This window comes from Lepidochelys kempii, chromosome 28, assembly GCF_965140265.1.
Source record: "Lepidochelys kempii isolate rLepKem1 chromosome 28, rLepKem1.hap2, whole genome shotgun sequence".
Taxonomy (NCBI): domain Eukaryota; kingdom Metazoa; phylum Chordata; order Testudines; family Cheloniidae; genus Lepidochelys; species Lepidochelys kempii.
In genome coordinates this window covers 3,987,696-4,010,307 of record NC_133283.1, presented here as the reverse complement: position 1 = coordinate 4,010,307, position 22,612 = coordinate 3,987,696, and the positions used below count along the sequence as shown (strand labels likewise).

The 22,612-nt window shown below is 50.6% G+C and overlaps 2 protein-coding genes across 8 annotated transcripts in view; both read right to left on the bottom strand.

The window, feature by feature from the left end:
* The window catches only part of LOC140904234 (uncharacterized), a 38,298-nt gene extending 37,103 nt beyond the window's left edge, over positions 1–1,195 (bottom strand). For all 4 annotated transcript variants that reach the window (XM_073326680.1, XM_073326682.1, XM_073326681.1 and 1 more), the window contains exon 1: positions 1,090–1,195. The gene's annotated coding sequence lies outside the window, so the exon portion shown is untranslated. The remainder of the gene's footprint in view (positions 1–1,089) is intronic.
* LOC140904199 (uncharacterized) overlaps positions 1–22,612 on the bottom strand; it is a 302,914-nt gene that overhangs the window by 250,354 nt on the left and 29,948 nt on the right. The gene's annotated exons all lie outside the window — the stretch shown is intronic.

The window sequence follows — 22,612 nt, the reverse complement described above, 5'->3', positions numbered from 1 at the left end:
ATTTTCAAGAATTTGATATCAGTATTTCAGAACTGAGGAGAAAATGGGGCACAAACGAAATATTTGCCAATAAAAGAGATGTTTCAGAGTAGCAGCCGTGTTAGTCTGTAATCGCAAAAGAAAAGGAGGACTTGTGGCACCTGAGAGACTTATGCTTATGCTCAAATAAATTTATTAGTCTCTCAGGTGCCACAAGTCCTCCTTTTCTTTTGCAATATAAGAGAGAAGCAACAACATCTGGGGAGATTTTATGTCACCAGTTCAAGAGAAAAGAGGGGAGATTTGAGGGGATTATACAGCGATATTCAACCAACAACAGAGTGGGATGGATTCTTCTTGCCCCACACTCACATGGCCGGCAGGGAGCCCTGGGTGATGTGGCTTTCACAGGGGAAAGGAGTGGGGCTGGAGTCAGACGGTCACTGGCTGTGGGGTCTGGCAATGTGACTAGCCGGCGGTGTCTTGGGGGGGTCGGGGGGCTGCTGGGTTGGGCAGGGTGGGGGCGGGGAAGTAGCGGGGGCTGGGAAACCGAGGACTGGGCCGTCTCCATGGGGGGGGCCCTTGCTCCTCCCTCCCCTTCCTGGGCCCTCCCAGCCCAGCCCCTGTCCCGGGGCTCTGCCCCCCTCTGCCCGTTTCAGAAATCACTCCGGGGAACGATTCCCCCCTAAACCGGGACAAGTCACTGCAGGTAAAGTGGGGGGGTCACCCCCCCCCAGGCGGAGATTTGAACTGGCCACGGGCGAAGTGGGGAGGAAACGGGGTCCGGGGGGGGGGGCAGAGCCCGTCTCAGGGAGGTGGGGGAAGGGGGGGGTCACCCGGGCTGCTGCCGGGAGAGAAAGGGGGCAGGGCGGGAGCGGGGGGGGCGGTAAATCCGAGGGGATCTCAGCCCCCCCCTTTCCCTCCCCGCCCCTCGGGGGGCCCCGGCTCTTCCCCCCCCCCGGCCATGTCCGGGCTGCGCCGACATTTTCCCCCCGCCCCTTTCCCCAGGTCTCCCCCCGCCCGGCCCCACGCAGGGACCCCGGGGGGGCTGGTCCCCCCCCCGGACACTGGGGCAGCGTCACCGGCCGGCCCCGGGGCTCGCTCCGGTACCTGGAAGCTGCAGCTCCGCAGCGGGGCGGGCGGGGCCCGGGCCGGGCCCGCGGGGTGGATGAAGGTCTCCCCGGCACAGACCCTTCGGCTCAGCCCCGCCCCACAGCAGCCGGTGAGCGGGTCACTTCCGCTCCCGGGAGAGTCAGGAACTACAACTCCCAGCCTGCCCCGGGGCGCGCTTCCGCCCTCTCCAGCCCAGGTAAGGGAGGGTTTCAGCAGGTGTTTCTGCGCATGCTCAGTGTGCGCCCCAGCAGGGTTTGCAGCCGGGCCCAGAGCGGGGGGGGGGAGCACCTTGGGGGGGCCGGGAGAACAAAGCCCAGAGCCCGGGGGCGGGGCAGCTCCTGGGGGCGGGGCTCGGGCACGGCCCGGGGGCGGGGCAGCTCCTAGGGGCGGGGCTCGGGCCAGACGCTGCCGGGACCCGGGAGCCCGGGCTGGGCAGCGGCTGCTCCCCCCCGCGGGGTCTGTGCTGGGGGGGCCCGTCATTAACCCCTCCGTGCCCGGCCGGGGGGGGTTTCTCCAGCCGGGACCAGCCCCCCGGGCTCTGCCCGCCCCCGCCCGCAGCCGGAGCCCCCCGGTGAGTGAGAGACCCCGGGGGGGGGGAAGCGACTCTCTGCCCCCGGGAACCGGGGAGAAGCCTCGGGGCTGCCTCAGCCCCAGCGGAGCCGCCGCCAGGATCTGCCCCCGGCCCCGCTGGGATGGGGGGGGCAGAGACTGGGGCCCGGCGGGGGGGGGTCCCCTGGGGGGTGTCGGGCGGGGGGGGGGCAGAAGCCGGAGTAGCCGGGGGGGGGTTGAATTCCCCGGGCGGGGGAAGGGGGGGAGTTAATTGGATCCTGTCCCTGTTTGTGCCACTCGCCTCTCAGCCCCGATACAAATTCCCTCCGGCTCGTCCCCTTTTCTCTCTCAGCATCTCACACGTGGCTGCAAACTCCGGGGCGATTCCCCCCCTTTCCCCTCAAATGATCCGCTCTCTCGTCTCTCCTCATCCCCCCCCCCCCGTCTCTCCCTAATTCTCAAATGTCCGTTTAAAATCTCCTCCCATTTGGGGGGGGGGGGTTCCCACCCATTTTATCTGCAGTGATTTGTCCTTGTTTAGGTGGGAAATTGTTGCCCGGAGTCATTCCCCAAAACATGGCTGCCCCTGGAGTGGGGATGGGCAGGGAAGGGAGGAGCACGTGTCCCCCATGGGGACTGCCCCAGACCCCGGTTTCCCAATCCTAGTTGCTGCCCCCTAACTGCAAACACAGTTGCCCCCAGCCATCAGTTGCTAGTCACCTGCCCATCCCCCACTACTGGCCTCTCACCTCACCCAGGGAGCCCTCCAGCTCCCACTTCCTTGCCCTCTTAAATGAGCTCTTCAAAGGGCTCCCTGCTGCCCATGTGAACGGTGGCAGTGGGGGGACCATCACTTTCTGTTTATGTATTGGACACTCATATAAAATCTACTCAAACAGTCCCTCTTTCCCACTAGTTCTTTAATAGCAAAATAAAATCCCCTCCGATCTTGGTGTTTTTCTCATGTTATTAATTGTATAGTTTGTGACACATATTCTCTGCAAATATACCCTAAACATTTGGCCCACTTTTTCTCTAGTTGTCTATTCAATACGTTTTGAACTGTAGTGTGGCATTGTCCTTCCCTCCTCCCCTCATCCACTACTCCACCTGGTGTCTCCCCCCTCCCCCACCCCTCCCGGCCTGCCTTGCGAGTTATCCCCCTATTTATGTAATGAACTAATAAAGAATGCATGATTTTGAAACTTTATTGCCTCTGCAACCTGTGATCGAAGGGGGGAGGGTGATTGGCTTACAGGGAAGTAGAGTCAACCAAGGGGGTGGGTTTTCATCAAGGAGAAACAAACAGAACTGTCATACCGTAGCCTGGCCAGTCATGAAACTGGTTTTCAAAGCTTCTCTGTTGCGCAGCACACCCAGCTGTGCTCTTCTAATCGCTCTGGTGTCTGGCCATGCAAAATCTGCCACCAGACAATTTGCCTCAACCTCCCACCCTGCCATAAACATCTCCCCCCTTACTCTCACAGATATTATGAGCCCACAGCAAGCAGCAATTACAATTGGAATATTCGTTTCGCTGAGGTCTAACCCAGTCAGTAAACTCCGCCAGCAACCCTTTAAACATCCAAATGCACATTCTACCACCATTCTGCACTTGCTCACCCTGTAGTTGAACTGCTCCTTACTACTGTCCAGGGTGCCTGTGTATGGCTTCATGAGTCATGGCATTAAGGGGTAGGCTGGGTCCCCAAGGATAACTATAGGCATTTCAACATCCCCAACAGTTATTTTCTGGTCTGGGAATTAAGTCCCCTCCTGCAGCTGTTCAAACAGACCAGCGTTCGTGAAGATGCGAGCACCATGCACCTTTCCCGGCCATCCCACACTGATGTTGGTGAAACGTCCCTTGTGATCCACTAGTGCTTGCAGGACCATGGAAAAGTACCCCTTGCAGTTTATATACTAGCTGCCAAGGTGGTCCGGTCCCAAGATGCATTTCGTCTATCGCCCCACCACAGTTAGGGAATCCCATTACAGCCAAGCCATCCACTATGACCTGCACATCTCCCAGAGTCACTACCCTTGATAGCAGCAGCTCAGTGATCGCGTTGGCCACTTGGATCACAGCAGCCCCCACAGCAGATTTGCCCGCTCCAAATTGATTCCCGACTGACCGGTAGCTGTTTGGCGTTGCAAGCTTCTACAGGGCTATCGCCACTCGCTTGTGAACTGTGAGGGCTGCTCTCATCTTGGTATTCTTGCACTTCAGGGCAGGGGAAAGCAAGTCACAAAGTTCCATGAAAGTGGCCTTAAGCATGCGAAAGTTTCACAGCCATTGGGAAACATCCCATACCTGCAACGCTATGTGGTCCCACCAGTCTGTGCTTGTTTCCCAGGCCCAGAATCAGTGTTCCCCGGCATGAACCTGCCCCAATGTCACCATGATGTCCAAATTGCCAGGGCCCATGCTTTGAGAGAAGTCCATGTCCATGTCCTCATTACTCTCGTCATCCCGCTGCTGTCTCCTCCTCACCTGGTTTTGCAGGTTCTGCATAAACTGCAGGATAATGTGCGAGGTGTTTACAATGCTCACAACTGCAGCGGTGATCTGAACGGGCTCCATGCTTGCAGTGCTATGGTGTCTGCATGGGCAATCCAGGAAAAAGGGTGCAAAATGATTGTCTGCCGTTGCTTTCATGGACGGAGGGTGGGAAGGAAGGGTGACTGACGACATGTACCCAAAACCACCTGGTACAACGTTTTTTCCCCATCAGGCATTGGAAAAACCCAGAATTCCAATGGTCAGTGGAGACTGCGGGAACTGTGGGATAGCTACCCACAGTGCACCGTTCCAAAAGTCGACGCTAGCCATGGTACTGTGAACGCACTCCACCGACTTAATGCGCTTAAGGGGGACACACACAATCGACTGTATAAAACTGCTTCCGAAAAATCGACTTCTATAAAATCGCCCTAATTTTGTAGTGTAGACATACCCTAAGGGTTCCTCTCCTTTGCAGTGTAAGCCCAGGTGTGGCATGCTGTGCGCAAAGGAGCACCTTGGAAGCCCCATATTCACCACTCTCATATAATGATGTTATGTTTTGTACAAAGTCTGCCTTGTGAGGTATCATTGTAAAAGTCTTGATCTGTTGAACGTTAATACCGGGTTGGATGGCGTATGCTAGCCTTGTCTGGGAAGTGATGAAGTTTTACTCTGGGTGCGTTATTGAAATAGGTTATGAGGTTGGGAAATGCCCACCACCAGCCTTTCAGGTGCGTCAATGGAAAAGCCAGACTTGCTGCTGGCCCGTTAAAGGTATCCACACTCCCAAGGTCTATCCCAGGAACCGTGTACAATGCAGACTTCTCCAAGATAGCACAGAGACAATGGACACTGCTTGACTCACATCCTAGCAAAGGAGCTTTCTAGAAAGTTGGAAGAAACTATGAAAGAGGGGAAGAGACATCATGACTTGGCCTTTCTCCCCCACAACTCAACACCTGGAAACACATCTGGAGGACAAAGACTGAACTGAAATAATTCAGAGATCAGAAGAGAATAATAATAATCCATTCAAATCAAAGTCCCCAAACAGACTAGTATTGGTTTCTCAGCAGAAAATCTTCAATTTGGGGGATTTTGTTTTCCCAGTCAGACCTTACCAAGGGAAGCAGAGAGAAAATGTTTGAGTTGCCTCCTTCAGAACAGCTTGGCCTAGACTCTCTAGGTGTGGCTCACTGTCGTGGCCTTTCTGCTACTCTGAAACCTGGTTTCTGAGGTGGGGGCATTTTAATAATTTGGGGAGATCCCAGGGTGTTTAGGAGAGATTATGAGGATGTTACCTTTTGAGTTAAAATCTAAGATATGCAGAACTAGACATATGTCATTAAAAGTAGGGGAAGTCTGAGTTCTTGGGAAGGTTTTTGTTTGCAGGAAGCAACATTGTTTAGTCAAAAAGAAAAGGCGGACTTGTGGCACCTTAGAGACTAACAAATGTATTTGAGCATAAGCTTTCGTGAGCTACAGCTCACTTCATCGGATGCATTCAGTGGAAAATACAGTGGGGAGATTTATATACACAGAGAACATGAAACAATGGGTGTTACCATACACACTGTAAGCAGAGTGATCACTTAAGATGAGCTATTACCAGCAGGAGAGCTGGGGGGCAGCGGGAGAAAACCTTTTGAAGTGATAATCAAGGTGGACCATTTCCAGCAGTTGACAAGAACATTTGAGGAACAGCGGGGGAGGAGGGTCAGGGGGAATAAACATGGGGAAATAGTTTTACTTTGTGTAATGACCCATCCACTCACAGTCTCTATTCAAGCCTAAGTTAATTGTATCCAGTTTGCAAATTAATTCCAATTCAGCAGTCTCTCGTTGGAGTCTGTTTTTGAAGTTTTTTTCTTAAAGAATTGCCACTTTTAGGTCTGTAATCGAGTGACCAAAGAGATTGAAGTGTTCTCCGACTGGTTTTTGAATGTTCTAATTCTTGACATCTGATTTGTGTCTATTTATTCTTTTACATAGAGACTGTCCAGTTTGCCCAATGCACATGGCAGAGGGGCATTGCTGGCACATGATGGCATATATCACATTGGTAGATGTGCAGGTGAACGAGCCTCTGATAGTGTGGCTGATGTGATTAGGCCCTATGATGGTGTCCCCTGAATAGATATGTGGGCACAGTTGGCAACGGGCTTTGTTGCAAGGATAGGTTCCTGGGTTAGTGGTTCTGTTGTGTGGTATGTGGTTGCTGGTGAGTATTTGCTTGAGGTTGGGGGGCTGTCTGTAGGCAAGGACTGGCCTGTCTCCCAAGATTTGTGAGAGTGTTGGGTCATCCTTCAGGATAGGTTGTAGATCCTTAATAATGCATTGGAGGGGTTTTAGTTGGGGGCTGAAGGTGACGGCTAGTGGCGTTCTGTTATTTTCTTTGTTAGGCCTGTCCTGTAGAATGTGACTTCTGGGAACTCTTCTGGCTCTGTCAATCTGTTTCTTCACTTCAGCAGGTGGGTATTGTAGTTGTAAGAACGCTTGATAGAGATCTTGTAGGTGTTTGTCTCTGTCTGAGGGGTTGGAGCAAATGCGGTTGTTATCATAGAGCTTGGCTGTAGACAATGGATTGTGTGGTGTGGTCTGGATGAAAGCTGGAGGCATGTAGGTAGGAATAGCGATCAGTAGGTTTCCGGTATAGGGTGGTGTTTATGTGACCATCGCTTATTAGCACCGTAGTGTCCAGGATGTGGATCTCTTGTGTGGACTGGTCCAGGCTGAGGTTGATGGTGGGAAGGAAATTGTTGAAATCATGGTGGAATTCCTCAAGGGCTTCTTTTCCATGGGTCCAGATGATGAAGATGTCATCAATGTAGCGCAAGTAGAGTAGGGGCTGAGGAAGCGTTGTTCTAGTCAGCCATAAAAATGTTGGCATACTGTGGGGCCATGCGGATACCCATAGCAGTGCCGTTGATTTGAAGGTATACATTGTCCCCAAATGTGAAATAGTTGTGGGTGAGGAAAAATTCACAAAGTTCAGCCACCAGGTTTGCTGTGACATTATCGGGGATAGTGTTCTTGACGGCTTGTAGTCCATCTTTGTGTGGAATGTTGGTGTAGAGGGCTTCTACATCCATAGTGGCCAGGATGGTGTTTTCAGGAAGATCACCAATGGATTGTAGTTTCCTCAGGAAGTCAGTGGTGTCTCGAAGATAGCTGGGAGTGCTGGTAGCGAAGGGCCTGAGGAGGGAGTCTACATAGCCAGACAATCCTGCTGTCAGGGTGCCAATGCCTGAGATGAGGGGCGCCCAGGATTTCCAGGTTTATGGATCTTGGGTAGTAGATAGAATACCGCAGGTCGAGGTTCCAGGGGTGTGTCTGTGCGGATTTGTTCTTGTGCTTTTTCAGGGAGTTTCTTGAGCAAATGCTGTAGTTTCTTTTGGTAACTCTCAGTGGGATCAGAGGGTAATGGCTTGTAAAAAGAGGTGTTGGAGAGTTGCTGAGCAGCCTCTTGTTCATATTCCGACCTATTCATGATGACGACAGCACCTCCTTTGTCAGCCTTTTTGATTATGATGTCAGAATTGTGTTCTGCACGGCTGAGGTTATGGGACAAGTGATGCTGCTTTTCCACAATTTCAGCCCATGCACATCGGCGGAAGCATTCTATGTAGAAGTCCAGTCTGTTGTTTTGACCTTCCGGAGGAGTTCACCCAGAATCCTTCTTTTTGTAGTCTTGGTAGGAAGGTCTCTGTGGGTTAGTATGTTGTTCAGAGGTGTGCTGGAAATATTCCTTGAGTCGGAGACGTTGAAAATAGGATTCTAGGTCACCACAGAACTGTATCATGTCCATGGGGGTGGAGGGGCAGAAGGAGAGGCCACGAGATAGGACAGTTTCTTCTGCTGGGCGAAGAGTATAGTTGGATAGATTAACAATATTGCTGGGTGGGTTAAATGAACGACTGTTGTGGCCCCTTGTGGCATGTAGTAGTTTAGATAGTTTAGTGTCCTTTTTCTTCTGTAGAGAAGCAAAGTGTGTTTGTCACGGAGTCCCTGGGCGATGCTCTGGAACTGCTCCCCATGAAGCCAGTCAGGACCCTGGGGCAGTCTCCTTTCTGTGAGCAGCCTGTCTTCAGGACACACAGCTCACACAGCTTCCACCTTCCTGGGTCTGACCTCGGAGCATTCAGCATCCTCTGCCCCTCCGTGCGCTTCCCCCCAGCGAGTCCGCTCAGGCGGGGCTCCTGGGGAAGCCAGAGGGTCCTGCACCCCAACTTCGCAGTCAGACGGGACTCTCAGCCAGCCAGTAAAACAGAAGGTTTATTAGATGACAGGAACATGGTCTAAAACAGAGCTTGCAGGTGCAGAGAATGGGACCCCTCAGCTGGGTCCATTTTGGGGGGCAGTGAGCCAGACAATCACGTCTGTACTTCACTCCATGTCCCAGCCAGCCCCAAACTGAAAACCCCCTCCAGCCCCCCCTCCTCCGGGCTTTGTTCCTTTCCCGGGCCAGGTGGTCACCTGATTCCTTTGTTCTCCAACCCTTCAGCTCTCATCTTGCAGGGGGGAAGGGCCCAGGCCATCAGTTGCCAGGAAACAGGGTGTTGGCCATTCTCTGTGTCCAGACTCCTGCACACACCTGCCCTCTAGGGCTCTGCAATGATCATACACCCTTACTCCACCCCCTAGATACTTAAGAACTGCCTAGGGGAAACTGAGGCACCCCCACACTATTCAGAGGAAACATTAAGAACAGTCCCACTTCGTCACAGTGTTGTAAATGGCTTGTCTAGTTTTTGTAAAGTCCAGCCACGAGGAAGTTTGTGTGGAAGGTTGGTTTTTTATGAGAGTATCCAGGTTGTACCAAAGGGGAGATGGTTGTTTGTCAAGGAGGGGAAAAAACTAAATGCATCCAATGAGGATGGGATTCAAACCCATGCATGCAGAGCACAATGGATTAGTACGCCATCACCTTAACCACCTCAGCTGCCTCATCTGAGCTGTCAGAGAAGGGACAGGAGGAGAAATCTAATGCCAGCAGAGATAGGGACAATAAGGAGTTTTTAAATATTAAGTGTAAGCAGGGTCTGAATGAGCTCCTTCTTCACATCTAGTGAGGAGCTGGGGGAAAGACTTCAGGAACAGACTGTGTTTGCATAGAGACGCCTACTCTGCCTAGCTATGCAGCATGATGGGTCCGCTTTGCCAAAATGACCAGCCCTGGGGAGAAAAGTGACCTGGATGCAGGGAGCTCTGACGTTGCTCCTCGCCCCACTCCACCCCTGCAGCCCCAGAGGGGTGCACAGAGGAGCTGCATTCCAGGGAGAAGAAGGCAGCAATGCCAGCTGCTCCATGCACACAGTTCAGTTTCTCCACATGGGTGTAGGAGGGGGTTCAGGGGTTGGGGTGAAGGGGGTGCAGGAGAGGGGCAGCAGCTGGGGCCACAGGAGGGGAGTGCAGGAGTTACGGGCAAAGGGGACACAGTGTAGGGTTTAGGGCACAGGAGGGGGCAGGGGTTAGGGGTGACGGAGGTGCAAGCATTGGGAGTGCAGGAACTAGGGGCAAAGGGGGAGTGGGGAGCCCCCAGGGGCAGTGGGGATGTGCCAAAATACAAGTTTTGCCCAGGGCACCACTTTCCCTAAGTCCGGTCCTGGTGGGGAGTTTCCCCATTGATAACATTTCTTGCTGGGTGGGGAAGGGGAGAGAAAAGAGGCATTTTCTCTCTGTTTCTTTCCCCTCTATTTGTTCCCTGTTCCTTCAATTCCAGAATCCTCCCTTGTATTTCAGACTGCGCAGTGACGCCCTCCCCACCCCAGGACTCTGGAGCTTTGGGAGCAGAAAGATCCCAGGAGTTGAGGATGAATCCAGGGGGTGAGTAGCTGGCAGGAAGGAGTCCTAGCAGCTCTTCTGGGAGCGCAGGTGAGGAATGACTCCTCCGTCTCTAGTTTCTCCCTGTGGGGCGCTGGGGAGCAGGGAGGGTTCTGTGATAAATTCCATCCAACATCCCCCTTTGATCCAAGGGACGTCTCAGCTGTCCATGATTCCCTTGGCAGCAGCAAACAAGGGATATTTTCCATTGTTCAGGAGACCCCAGCCAGGGACTAAAGGCAGCTCCAGAGTCCAGACTTTCCCTCTTGCCCTTCCTGGGAATCAAGTTCAAGTTTCTACAAAGAGCTAAAGAAGCCTCAATCCCGCATCTGAATTAATGTCACATTTCTCGTGATGTGGGGGAAAGAAACAAACGTCATTTCAATCCCAGGTGAGTCCATTTCAATCATTGCTCAGCCTGATTCCTTCACGCCCATTCTTTAGGGCATTGTGCCACCGTGTGGGCGTTTCATGTCCCTCCTCAGTTTCACACAGCGACACAATTCCCTTTGCACAGATGCATGAACAGGAAAACCTCCCTGTGTCTCTTGTCTGAGCCAGGGCATTCAGTTCCATTGAAACCTTCTCTCCTGCAATGGCAATGGTCAGACAGAGAGGACGTGGCCACCTTCAGCCCTGACAGTGAGATATTCCCTCTCCTCTTTCTTCCTGCTGCTGCTGCTGTTCCTTGAAAGGTCAAGGATGGAATAAGAAGCAGAGTTTACTCCCTGGTGAGGAAAGAAAGGTGCCACCAACCCCCTGGAAAGTCTTAGCATCCCAGCAAAACCCTGCCCCCTGCTATTGTCGTCGCTGAGGTGTTGGTGATACGACGGGAAAAGGGACTGTCCGAATTGTTGAGGTGGGGAATGGAAATAGTTGACAACAACGTCATTAACCACAAACACACTCTCCTCATGCTCCAGCCAGCAGGGAAATGGGCAGGAATTCTCGCTGTTCAGCCACGGGCCCACTGACACAATGGCACAGCCGTCAGTGTGCTGGGGAAGCTGGTCTGAGGAAACAATTGGAAACGATCACGCAGTGAGAACAGAACTAGTGTGCAGTGGGAGTGCTGCCAAAAGTCAGTAGTTGTGGCTGAGTGGTTAAGGGAATGGACTAGAGATCCATTGGGGTCTGGCTACACGGGTTTGAATCCTGCCAATTACAGAAGGATTAGAGCTCTGGTTGCTGACATGCCTGTAGTTTGCTGAGGTTTCCCAAGCTACATGATGCCATAGTTGAAGTAGTGACCTGTCTTCTGCGTAGGAGGTTACCAGTTACAGATGAAATGGTAACCTGGGGAACATTTCAATCCTTAACAACACAAAACAGAAAAACGCTCCTGAGTCTCTCCCACAGAATTAACATTTCTTTGCAAAATGCTAAAGGTTTTAACAGAAATGAGTGAAACCAAATGGCCACATGATGGAGCCAGAAACTAGGGAACGAAAAGCCCCAGGATTTCTTTGTGTGCCTTGGCTCTGAAAAGGGATTTGATTCCACTCATTGTATTGCTGTGGCCGATAACATACCAGGAATGAGCCATTTCAATGACTGTGACGCTGGGTGTGAGGACGCTTTAATCTGATTCCAACGAAATAATGATTTTACACCTAATTTATTAGCGGCCGCTTCCCAAAGGCAATTCCAATTGCTTCCTCCCAGAGATGGGTGGTCGGGCAACAGGGAATCCCTCTGGCTCCCACTGTCAGTTCTCCAGTCTTTCTCCCTCCCTCCCCCACACTATCACATGCCCCCACTATTAATGAACGTATGGATATAAACTGGCCACCAGCAAGTTTAACCTTGAAATTATGTGAAGGTTTCTAACCACCAGAGGAGTGAAGTTCTGGAACAGCCTTCCAAGGGGAGCAGTGGGGGCAAAAAAACCCAACTGGCTTCAAGACTGAGCTTGATAAATTTATGGATGGGGTAGCGTGATGGGACTGCCTACAATGGCGTGTGGCCAATCTGTGATTGCTAGCAGCAAATATCTCCAGCTGGCGGAGATGGGAGAATAGGTGGGGAGGGCTCAGAGTTACTGCAGAGAATTCTTTCCCAGGTGTCTGCCCAGTGTGACTTCTCTGCATGCTCAGGGTCTAACTGATCACCATATTTGGGGTTGGGAAGGAGTTTTCCCCAAGGTTAGACTGGCAGAGACCCTGGTTTTTTTTCATCTTCCTCTGCAGTATGGGGCATGGGTCACTTGCAGGTTTAAACTGGTGTAAATGGTGGATTCTCTGTAACTTGACATCTTTAAACCATGATTTGAGGATGTCAATAACTCAAGCAGAGGTTAGGGGTCTATTACAGGAGTGGGTGAGTGGGGTCTTTTGGTCTAGAAGGTGCAGGATGTCGGACTAGATGGTCACACTGGTCCCTTCTGACTTTAAAGGCCCTGAGTCTAAAAGGGAGAGGGAAGTAAAGGAATTTAAAAAAAATAAAATAAACCAAACATTGTAATACAAGGATGACTCCAACAGCTCATTGTATAGTCCCGCCCCTTTCTTCCTCCACTGTGTGTTTAACGACCTGCTGGGATTTGGGACATTATCTGAGACATAATTCTCTCATTCATAAACTGAAATTAAACCAATTCCCAGCCAAGAAAGCATCACATCACTGCATTGCCTGGGAATCAAACCCCAATCACCTGCTTGGAGGACAGCTAGACTCACCACTATACCAACAATGCATCTGGCCAAAGGACATCTCCTATGTGCCACTTATGCTTGCCAAATGGCTCACTCCCACAGAGCTAAGGAGCTGGCTGGAGAGACTGGAGCTGGCCTGTCAGCTCTGACCAGAAACAGGTTCCCAGAGTGACAGATGGGGGCATGGACTCCACATCCTAGCCTGCCGTGGCACCAACCCCATCTCTGCCCTCAGAAAAGGGCAATGAAAATTGATGACCATAATGGCAAATTTTACCCCAAAAGGAAGGAGACAGCTCCTTTTAAAGCACGTTGTGCGTTGGTTCCTGCTACGTACAGATGGTTTTGTTGCTCCTGCTGATGCCAGTCCTTGGGCTTTGCTCGGATAAGGAACGATTCAGGCTGTCACTCAAGTGAAGACGGGAGATGATTTTTTTGACAGGGACGGCTGCCTTGTCTTAAGGGTGTTTCTCGGTCACCTTCTAATCTAGTGGGTGCTTGGTATATGCAGGTAGCCCCCACTCCTGGGTCTCTCCTGAGGAAATAAAGTTTCCACAAAATACCAAAGCTTTTTACCAAAAGGAGGGAAAGGAAATGGCCACAAGATGGTGTCAGGACAAGGAATGTAACACAACCCCATTCTTAGGGGTAAGCCATTATTTTTTGTCAATGTCCAAAATTGTTGGTTAAGGTTTGGGTAGGGTGGGTGCAATAGGCTGGTACACAGTACTTATAGAGCAGTGATGTTGCGGTTGTGAGTTCAAGCCTCATCTAGAACACCAGTTTTGGGGGATTTGATAGCAGCCTTCAACTACCTGAAGGCAGGTTCCAAGGAGGATGGAGTTCAACTGTTCTACAGTGGTGGCAGATGACAGTACAAGAAGCAATGTTCTCAAGTTGCAGTGGGAGAGGTCTAGGTTGGATATTAGGAAACACTATTTTACTAGGAGGTTAGTAAAGCACTGGAATGGGTTCCCTAGGGAGGAGGTGTGTCATAAATATAAAGGGAAGGGTAAACCCCTTTGAAATCCCTCCTGGCCAGGGGAAAGCTCCTCTAACCTGTAAAGGGTTAAGAAGCTAAAGGTAACCTCGCTGACACCTGACCAAAATGACCAATGAGGAGACAAGATACTTTCAAAAGCTGGGAGGAGGGAGAGAAACAAAGGGTCTGTGTGTCTGTCTATATTCTGTCTTTGCCGGGGACAGACCAGGAATGGAGTCTTAGAACTTTTAGTAAGTAATCTAGCTAGGTATGTGTTAGATTATGATTTCTTTAAATGGCTGAGAAAAGAACTCTGCTGAATAGAATAACTATTTCTGTCTGTGTATCTTTTTTGTAACTTAAGGTTTTGCCTAGAGGGGTTCTCTATGTTTTGAATCTAATTACCCTGTAAGGTATCTACCATCCTGATTGTACAGGGGGGATTTCTTTATTTCTATTTACTTCTATTTTTATTAAAAGTCTTCTTGTAATAAAACTGAATGCTTTTTCATTGTTCTCAGATCCAAGGGTTTGGGTCTGTGGTCACCTATGCAAATTGGTGAGGCTTTTTATCCAACATTTCCCAGGAAAGGGGGGGTGCAAGTGTTGGGAGGATTGTTCATTGTTCTTAAGATCCAAGGGTCTGGGTCTGTAGTCACCTAGGCAAATTGGTGAGGCTTTTTACCAAACCTTGTCCAGGAAGTGGGGTGTAAGGTTTTGGGAAGTATTTTGGGGGGAAAGACGCGTCCAAACAGCTCTTCCCCAGTAACCAGTATTAGTTTGGTGGTGGTAGCGGCCAATCCAAGGACAAAGGGTGGACTATTTTGTACCTTGGGGAAGTTTTGACCTAAGCTGGTAAAGATAAGCTTAGGAGGTTTTTCATGCAGGTCCCCACATCTGTACCCTAGAGTTCAGAGTGGGGGAGGAACCTTGACAAGGTGGAATCTCCATCCTTAGAGGTTTTTAAGGCCTGGCTTGACAAAGCCCTGGCTGGGCTGATTTAGTTGGGCTTGGTCCTGCTTTGAGCAGGGGGTTGGCCTAGATACCTCCTGAGGTCTCTTCCAACCCTGATATTCTATGATTCTAAGGTCTAGACTGGTAAACAAGCAATGTTATCGATGGTGACACTAGGATTGAAGGATTATAAAAAAATTGTAAATAAAAATGTAATCTGAACTTGAGCTTTCTGTTTCTTCTAGAAATGCCCCTGGGATCCCTGCACTCTCCAGCAGGAGTGAAAGGAGAAACCCACAGCACTGCACTTAGCTCCAGGCTGATTCATCAGGGGTGGGGGGAATTGACTTCTTAGCTGCTGAGCAGGGAGCTAGGGCAGTTCTCTGAGAATCAAGGTTCCCAGCCTGACCCAGCTGCTTCATTGCCCCCTGGGGCCCTGCAGGTTTAGACTGTCCCTGAGGGCAGGCAGCTGCTCAGTGAGCTTTCCAGGTGTAGCTGGCAGTGCCTGAATATCCCACTCTAAGGGCCTCAGTTCAGCCATCAGGATAGGCAGCAGCTTTGCTCCCTCCTTCTAAACAGAGCTCCAAGGCAGTGGTTCTCAACCAGGGGTCCAGAGCCCCCTGGAGGGCAGCAAGGAGGCTTCAGGGGGGTCCACCAAAATAAACCAGAAAGCAGGGCCGGTGTTAGACTAGCTGGGGCTCAGAGCAGAAAGCTGAAATCTGAGCCCTACCGCCTGGGGCTGAAGCCAAAGCTGGAGCAAATTCAGTTCATGGGGGGGGCCATGTGGTGTTGGGCCCTGTGCAATTGCTCTGCTGGCTACCCCCTAATGACAGCCCTGGCTTTTAATCTATGGGCTATGCAGAAAAACAGTTGTTGGGGCACAGATGGGCTGTGCAGTTCTTTAGACCATGTTGGGCGGGGGTCACAGAAGAAACAAGGTTGGGAACCCCTGCTCCAGGGAATCCCAGAGAATGAAAATTCAGTCCGACTCAGTGCTGATGATTTTGCCTTGAGTCTCATGAGAGTTATTGCTTTCCTTAAAGCCCCAGCTCCTGCAGTCAGGTGGAGATGTGATTATTTCAGCCTTTGCTCTTAAAGAAACAGTACGTTTCCAGCCCTTTGTGACTCCCAGGGACCCTGCAGGGACAGCAGCTCCATGCTGGGCTCTAGGGCCCCCCCCCAAAGCACCTGGGGAGAGGGGGCAGGGGCGCGAGGTTACCACAGGTGACTCCCAGTCAGCGGCACAGCGGGGGTGCTAAGGCAGGCTTCCTGCCTCCCCGGTACTGCAGACTGTGTGCACCCCAGAAGTGGCCAGCAGCAGGTCCATCTCCTAGGTGGAGGTGCGCAAGTGGCTCTGCGTGGTTCTCACCCGCAGGCACCACCCCCAGCTCCCATTGGCTAGGTTGGGGGCAGCTTGCAGAGCCCCGTGCCCCCACCCCCGCCTAGGAGCCACACCTGTTGCTGGCCACTTCTGGGGTGCAGCACAGTGTCAGAACAGATAGGGACTAGCCTGCCTTAGCCAGGCAGCACCACAGACTGGACCTTTAACGGCCAGGTCGGTGGTGCTGGCCAGAGTCGCTGCAACCCAGTGCCTTCCATTGCACCGTTTGAAAAGCACCGCTCTATGCGATACAGACTGTCTGTGACACAGACTGACCAGGGTTCATCTCTGCATGTCCCCAGTGGGGAAGGAAAGACACTGAAGGAGGAGGAAGATGATGGGCAGGAGTCAAACGAGGCTAGACCAGAATAGAGGAGATTTTCTGCCTGTTAAAATGTACTGGATTCTCATCACTTAAAAAGACCTCCATTTTCCACAGAGTTTGAACCAGCAGCCTTTCAGTTACCAGCCAAAGTGGTGAACCACAGACACAGGTAACTGCCTACTTCCCAAGTTAGTCTACAAAGCACCTACAGGGGTGCAGCTGGTCAGTGCAGGGAGGCACACTGCTGGGGTTGTGAGTTCAGGCCTCACCCAGAGCATCAGTTTTCATTAGCCTTGTAGCTTCCCCCACTTACTTTGTCTAATTCACATGGAAAGTGCCGTACTAGGGTGATGAGAGTAAACGCTAAACTCTGAAATGCGGAGGTTGGCCCATAGATTGGGATAAGGGGTTTGAAGAGAAAAAGCTCTAAGGGTGTAAAACCAGTCTCCAGGGGCAGGTATGGAACAACTCCTTAACAGGGAGCCATTGGTGGGAGGGGGTTTCACTTCCTCTGTTAAACGTACTGAGAGGTATTTTAAGATGAAGATAACGCCATGGCTAACCGTTGACTGGCATGTCCTGGGCTTACAGAAAGAAAGGGACCTAGGGTTAATAGTCTGAAGTATTCGCGTTACTGTCACTGTCTGACCTCACTTCAGTTCGGAGCAGGTTTGTACTTTGCTGAGTGGTGCACAGACTCCTGGAGAGCTGTGGCAGCTGTTTCCATGGCAGAGAGCCTGGCCCTTGGGAGACTTTCTGTTTTGAAGCAATTCAATAAAATAATGGTGGAGCTACAACGTCCAGTCCAAAATTTCAGTCCCCCTGGTGCAAAAACGCTATTTTAGGATCTAAACAGGAGGCTTCCAGCGCGAGGACACCTGACCAGAGAGCTCAGTGGGGGTTGTAAGAGCTGCTGACTCTGAGGTCCTGAGCTAAATCCACTTGCAGGTGGAAGTGTTTCGATTTAGTTGATCGATAATAAGTACCAGCAACCAGGGGAGAAGCCCCGAGGGCCTGCTGCTGCCGGGGACGGGGGAGCCCCAGGGGGCCAGCTGCTGCTCCGGCCACCCCGGGAATGCTACCGGGGACCACTGGGCTACGGCTGCTTCTGCTGCCCTTGGAACCGCTGGTCAAATGGTGCCCAGGGCCAGCCGCATTGGCAGCTACTTTGGCAACCCTGGAGTCAGCCACAGTGGCTGCTGCAGAAGTCACGGAGGTCGCAGGAAGTCACAGAATCCGTCACTTCCACCACATCCATGACGAACAAGGATCCCTTACAATGAGACAAACCCCTCCCTGCTGTGGCTGCAGTTCCTGGAAGGAAAGAGAAGAAGAGAAAGTGAAGAGCAAAGGAAAAAGAGAGACTCCCTGTCACCTCTCCCCCCTGCTGCCTCCTCCCTTGTGTTCTGTAACCCCATCCCACCGGATTCCCTGTGCTCATGCCACTGGGTCACACTAGAGTTCTGGGGATTTGGGGGGGAGGGAAGGGGGCTCTTCACTTCCCAACATTTCACACAAATTTTCTTTGTGCTGAAATTTCTCCTGTAAGGCCTCTCAGTCAGAGCTGTACCCCACCCCCCTTTAGCGGTGGTGGGCGTGTAATTTGGGTAACAGGCAGAAAAGTTTCCAATAAAGTTTCAATTTGTTCTGGTGACTGGTTCTGACCTGAGCCACATGTCCTCTGACACAGGATCATGTGCAGAACATGGAAGCTCTGGCTTTTCCTAGAAGCTGTAGTCGGTGAGTTCCTGGGAAAGGACAGGGGCAGAGGGAGCAAGAGGAGAAAGGCCGAGACACTGGAGAAGAGAAATGGGGGGAGAAGAAAGAGACAGAGAACACAGTGAGACAATAAATGATTGAAGCAGAAGAGGTGTCCCAACTCGAGCTTGCTCATCACAGGCGTTCAGAGAGCTGGCTAGTTGTAGGTTTTCCACAGTGTCAAGTCTGAACTTTGATTCTAGCAACGTGAGTTCAAATATCAAGGGGATTACCACACACTTGATTGCTTCTCCCCTCCCCCTCTTTAGTATTAATTTTTATTTTGAAGTGTTTGGCTTAACCGTGATCTTCTCTTTCCCTACCAGTATTGCAATTTTGGGTTTATTTTTATTTTGCCTCCCTTTCGTTCATGTCATTATAATTGTAACAGCAAAGGAATCTGCAGGAGTAAAAACTGACCCAAAACTTTATTTCCCCATCATGCAGGAACATCATGCAAACATCGCACGCAGCTGGAATCAGAACAGTGAAGGCAAGGGGATGGGGGCTGCAGGTTTCCAAGCGTTGTGTCTTTCTCTGATGACACAAGGATGTGCAGTGCAGCTCCCTGTATGTTCCAACCCCTTGTGTACCTCCATCCTGTATGACCTGTATGATATTTGGGGAATGTATTGTCTCATTCTGTTGATAATGTGATTACAACACAATGTGACTGAAATTAAACCACTTCCAGACAAGGAAACAACAAAGAAGTAGACCTAGTGTTCCAGGCTCAAACCCAGGTCAACTGCTTGGAAGGCAGCTCTGTGCACCACTATGCGACCAATGCACCTAGCACGAACGCCCTTCCTGCATGCTGTGTGTGCTCGCAAAGGCGGTGACACATAACCATGGAGCTAGTAAGCAGGCTGGATGTGGTGGAGGTTGCCTGACAGCTGGGAGCAGAGTTACTATCCCAGAGTGACTGAAAGGGGGCAAAGGTGAAAACAGAGCTCATTGGGAGCTGGCCCCACACCCAACCCGCCCCTAGGAGAGGGGAACTGAAGCTCAATTTCAAACATAGAAAAATTTTCCCTGAGAAGGAAGGGGACAGCTTGTTTTAAAGACAAGGTTTGTGTTTTTTCCTGCTACATAGAGAGGAGCTGGATAGGTCTGATTCCAGACAAGACTCTGGGAGGAATAAGGAACAAATTCAGGCTGCCAGTCACCTGCAGGAGGTAGATGATATTTTTACAGTGATGGACACCTCATCTTAAAGGCCTTTGTCTGCCTCCTTCTAGTGATCGTTTGGTACAGGAATGCAGCCCCCACTCCTGGGTGTCTCCTGTGGAAATGTTGTTTCTGGGCAAAACACAAAAGCCTTTAACAGAAAGAAGGGAAAGGAAATGGCCACACAATGAGACTGGGACGTAAGGCATGAAACACAAGATGCTTCTCCCATGTGCATTGACATTGAACCTTGTTGTTTGTGGTGTTGTTATATCCGTGTTGGTCCCTAGATATGAGAGACGGGGGGGGGGGGTCACATAATATATTTCAAAGGTCCAAGGGAGGGAGCGTTATTTACTCCTTCTTATAACACGAGGACAAAGAGGGGTCACCAAATGAAATGAATAGGCTGCAGGCTTGAAATGAAGTATTTCTTCACACAATGCACAGTTTACCTGAGGAACTCTTTGCCAGAGGATGTTGTGAAAGCCAAGACTAGAACAGAGTTCAAAAAAAGAACTAGAGAAGTGCATGGAGGATAGATCCATCAATGGCTATTAGCCAGGATGGGCAGGGATGGTGTCCCTAGCCATTGTTTGCCAGAAGCTAGGAATGGACAACAGGGGATGGATCACTTGATGATGACCTGTTCTGTTCATGCCCTCTGGGGCAGCTGGCACTGGGCACTGTTGGAAGACAGGATAGTAGGCTACATGAACTGGTCTGACTCAGTATCTCTGTTCTTAAGTTCCAGCTGCTGTTTATGGAAGAGACAACCTTCTGGGCTACACAGAACTGATGAAGTGTTTTGTCTTGGACTCTGAAAAGTGCATTCCTTCAACTCCCTTTGGAGAGAAGTGAAGTTTTCCCTCTGGGAAACTATCAGTCTGAAGCAACTGTATTGATTGTGACACTAGAATCAAACAATTATTTATTATAAATAAATCTAAACCTGAGCTTAGAATATCAGGGTTGGAAGAGATCTCAGGAGGTCACCTAGTCCAACCCCCTGCTTAAAGCAGGACCAATCCCCGATTTTTGCCCTAGATCCCTAATGGCCCCCTCAAGGATTGAACTCATACCCCTGGGTTTAGCAAGCCAATGCTCAAACCACTGAGCTGTCCCTCCCCCCCACATAAGCAAGGGAAGTCTGAGTTCTTGAGAAGGTTTTTGTTTGCAGGAAGCAACGTTGTTTAGTCAGTCATTGTGCCAAAGGTTGTTTGTCAAGGGGGGGAAAAGACTAAATCAGGGGTCCCCAATGTGGTGCCTATGGGCACAATGGCGCCTGCCGGGGCAGTTGTGTGCACCCGCAGGATAATGCGCCGCTGAAATGCCGCCACTGATGCAGCCACCTGAGACCCACCCGCCAAAATGCCGAGAACCGTTGCCGATTCTCGGCCGCATTTCAGCGATGGGGTGTTTGGCACCCACCACAGTCTGTTGGGAATAGGAATGTGCTATTCCCAAAGAAAGGTTGGGGCCTACTGGACTAAATGCACCCAATGAGGATGGGATTCGAATCCATGCATGCAGAGCACAATGGATTAGTACTCCATGGGTTCAGTCCTGCCAAAACCTTGGAGCATCGGATCGCGACCGACAGAGCCCAGCTCCTCACTCGTCTTCAATCTAACTGGCCATTAGATCAACTCAAGCTACAACAGATTGGTAACTATAAAAACATCAATTGGCAGGACTGTGTGTATGATGTGCATGTGTGTGTGTGACTGAAAAGCATATGCTAACTGTTGTATTCTCAATAAAAGCAGCGTGTTCCCTTCTCCCCTATAAAGATCCCCTTGGTTTTGTATAGCATAAAACCTGTACATATGTGAACACAAAGAAACATTTGGGGACTATTTGCAGGTGTTTAGAATCCTAAAAGATTAGGATTGGAAGAGACCACAGGAGGTCATCTGGTACAACCCCCTGCTCAAAGCAGGACCAACCCTGACTAAATCATCCCAGCCAGGATTCTGTCAAACTGGGCCTTAAAAACCTCTAAGGATGGAGATTCCACCACTTCCCTAGGTGCTTCACCACCCTCCTGGGGAAATAGTGTTTCCTAATGTCCAACCTGGACCTCCCCCACAGCAACTTGAGACCATTGATCCTTGTTCTGTCATTTGCCACCAGTAAGAACAGCTGAGCTCCCTCATCTTTGGAACCCCCCTTCAGATAGTTGAAGGCTGCTATCAAATCCCCCCTCTCTTTTCTCTTCTGCAGACTAAACAAGCCCAGTTCCCTCAGCCTCTCCTCCTATGTCATGTGTCCTAGCCCCCTAATCATTTTTGTTGCCCTCCACTGGGCTCTCTCCAATATGTCCACATCCTTTCTGTAGTGCGGGACCCAAAACTAGACTCAGTACTCCAAATGTGGCCTCATGAGTGCCAAATAGAGGGGAATAATCACTTCCCTGGACCTGCTGGCAATGCTCTGACTAATGCAGCGCAATTTGCCATTAGCCTTCTTGGCAACAAGGGCACGCTGTTGACTCATATCCAGCTTCTCATCCACTGTAATCCCCAGGTCCTTTTCTGCAAAACTGCTGCTTAGCCAGTCGGTCCCCAGCCTGTAGCAGTGCATGGGATTCTTCCATCCTAAGTGCAAGACTCTGCACTTGTTCTTGTTGAACCTCATCAAATCTATTTTGGCCCAATCCTCCAATCTTTCTAGCTCACTCTGGACCCAATCCCTACCCTCCAACGCTTAGATTCTTTACATGCTTTCACAGAGGGAAGAGCAAATGTTCCATGATTTCATACGGCAGAGTTTTAGGGCTATTTTGATTCAGGGAGCTATGCTGTAGGGTGCTTTCCCTGTGTGGATTTGACAGGTGGATCAACCTAGATGCACACTATGACCCTTCTCAGGCTGCTGAGGGCTGAGAGTCTCCTTGTTGGCACCTGCCATTAGGAAGAGGGACTTTTACATTTGGTAGCCGGATGTTAGCGACCAAACTCACCGGCCTGTCTGCCCTCCAAGACCCATCCTCTGAGCCACAGCAGCCCTGCCAGTTGACAATAGAGGTAACCTAACCCCCAAGTTCCTTCAATGTGTCCCCCTCTCGGGTCCAGCCCTGATCACCAAATACTTAGAAGAATCCCAGATACACTCTTACCGAAGCAATGGTACATCCCAGGTTACCAGTTTTACTGTAGACCACTGCTCCTGCATCACACACAGTACTTGAGCACAGTTATCAAAGAAATGGAAAATTTATTTAACAAGGGATACAGATTTAAACACAAACAAACGTGAGTGATGGAAATCAACCGTTACCAACAGAACAAAATCACAAAATGCAACCTACACTTTTTAATAGTTACCTTTCCTATCTAAGTAGATTCTCACTTCAAACTTCAGTCTATTGCGGTAATTGCTAGTCCCTAGGAGACAGGGCCCTGCCTTTCATGAA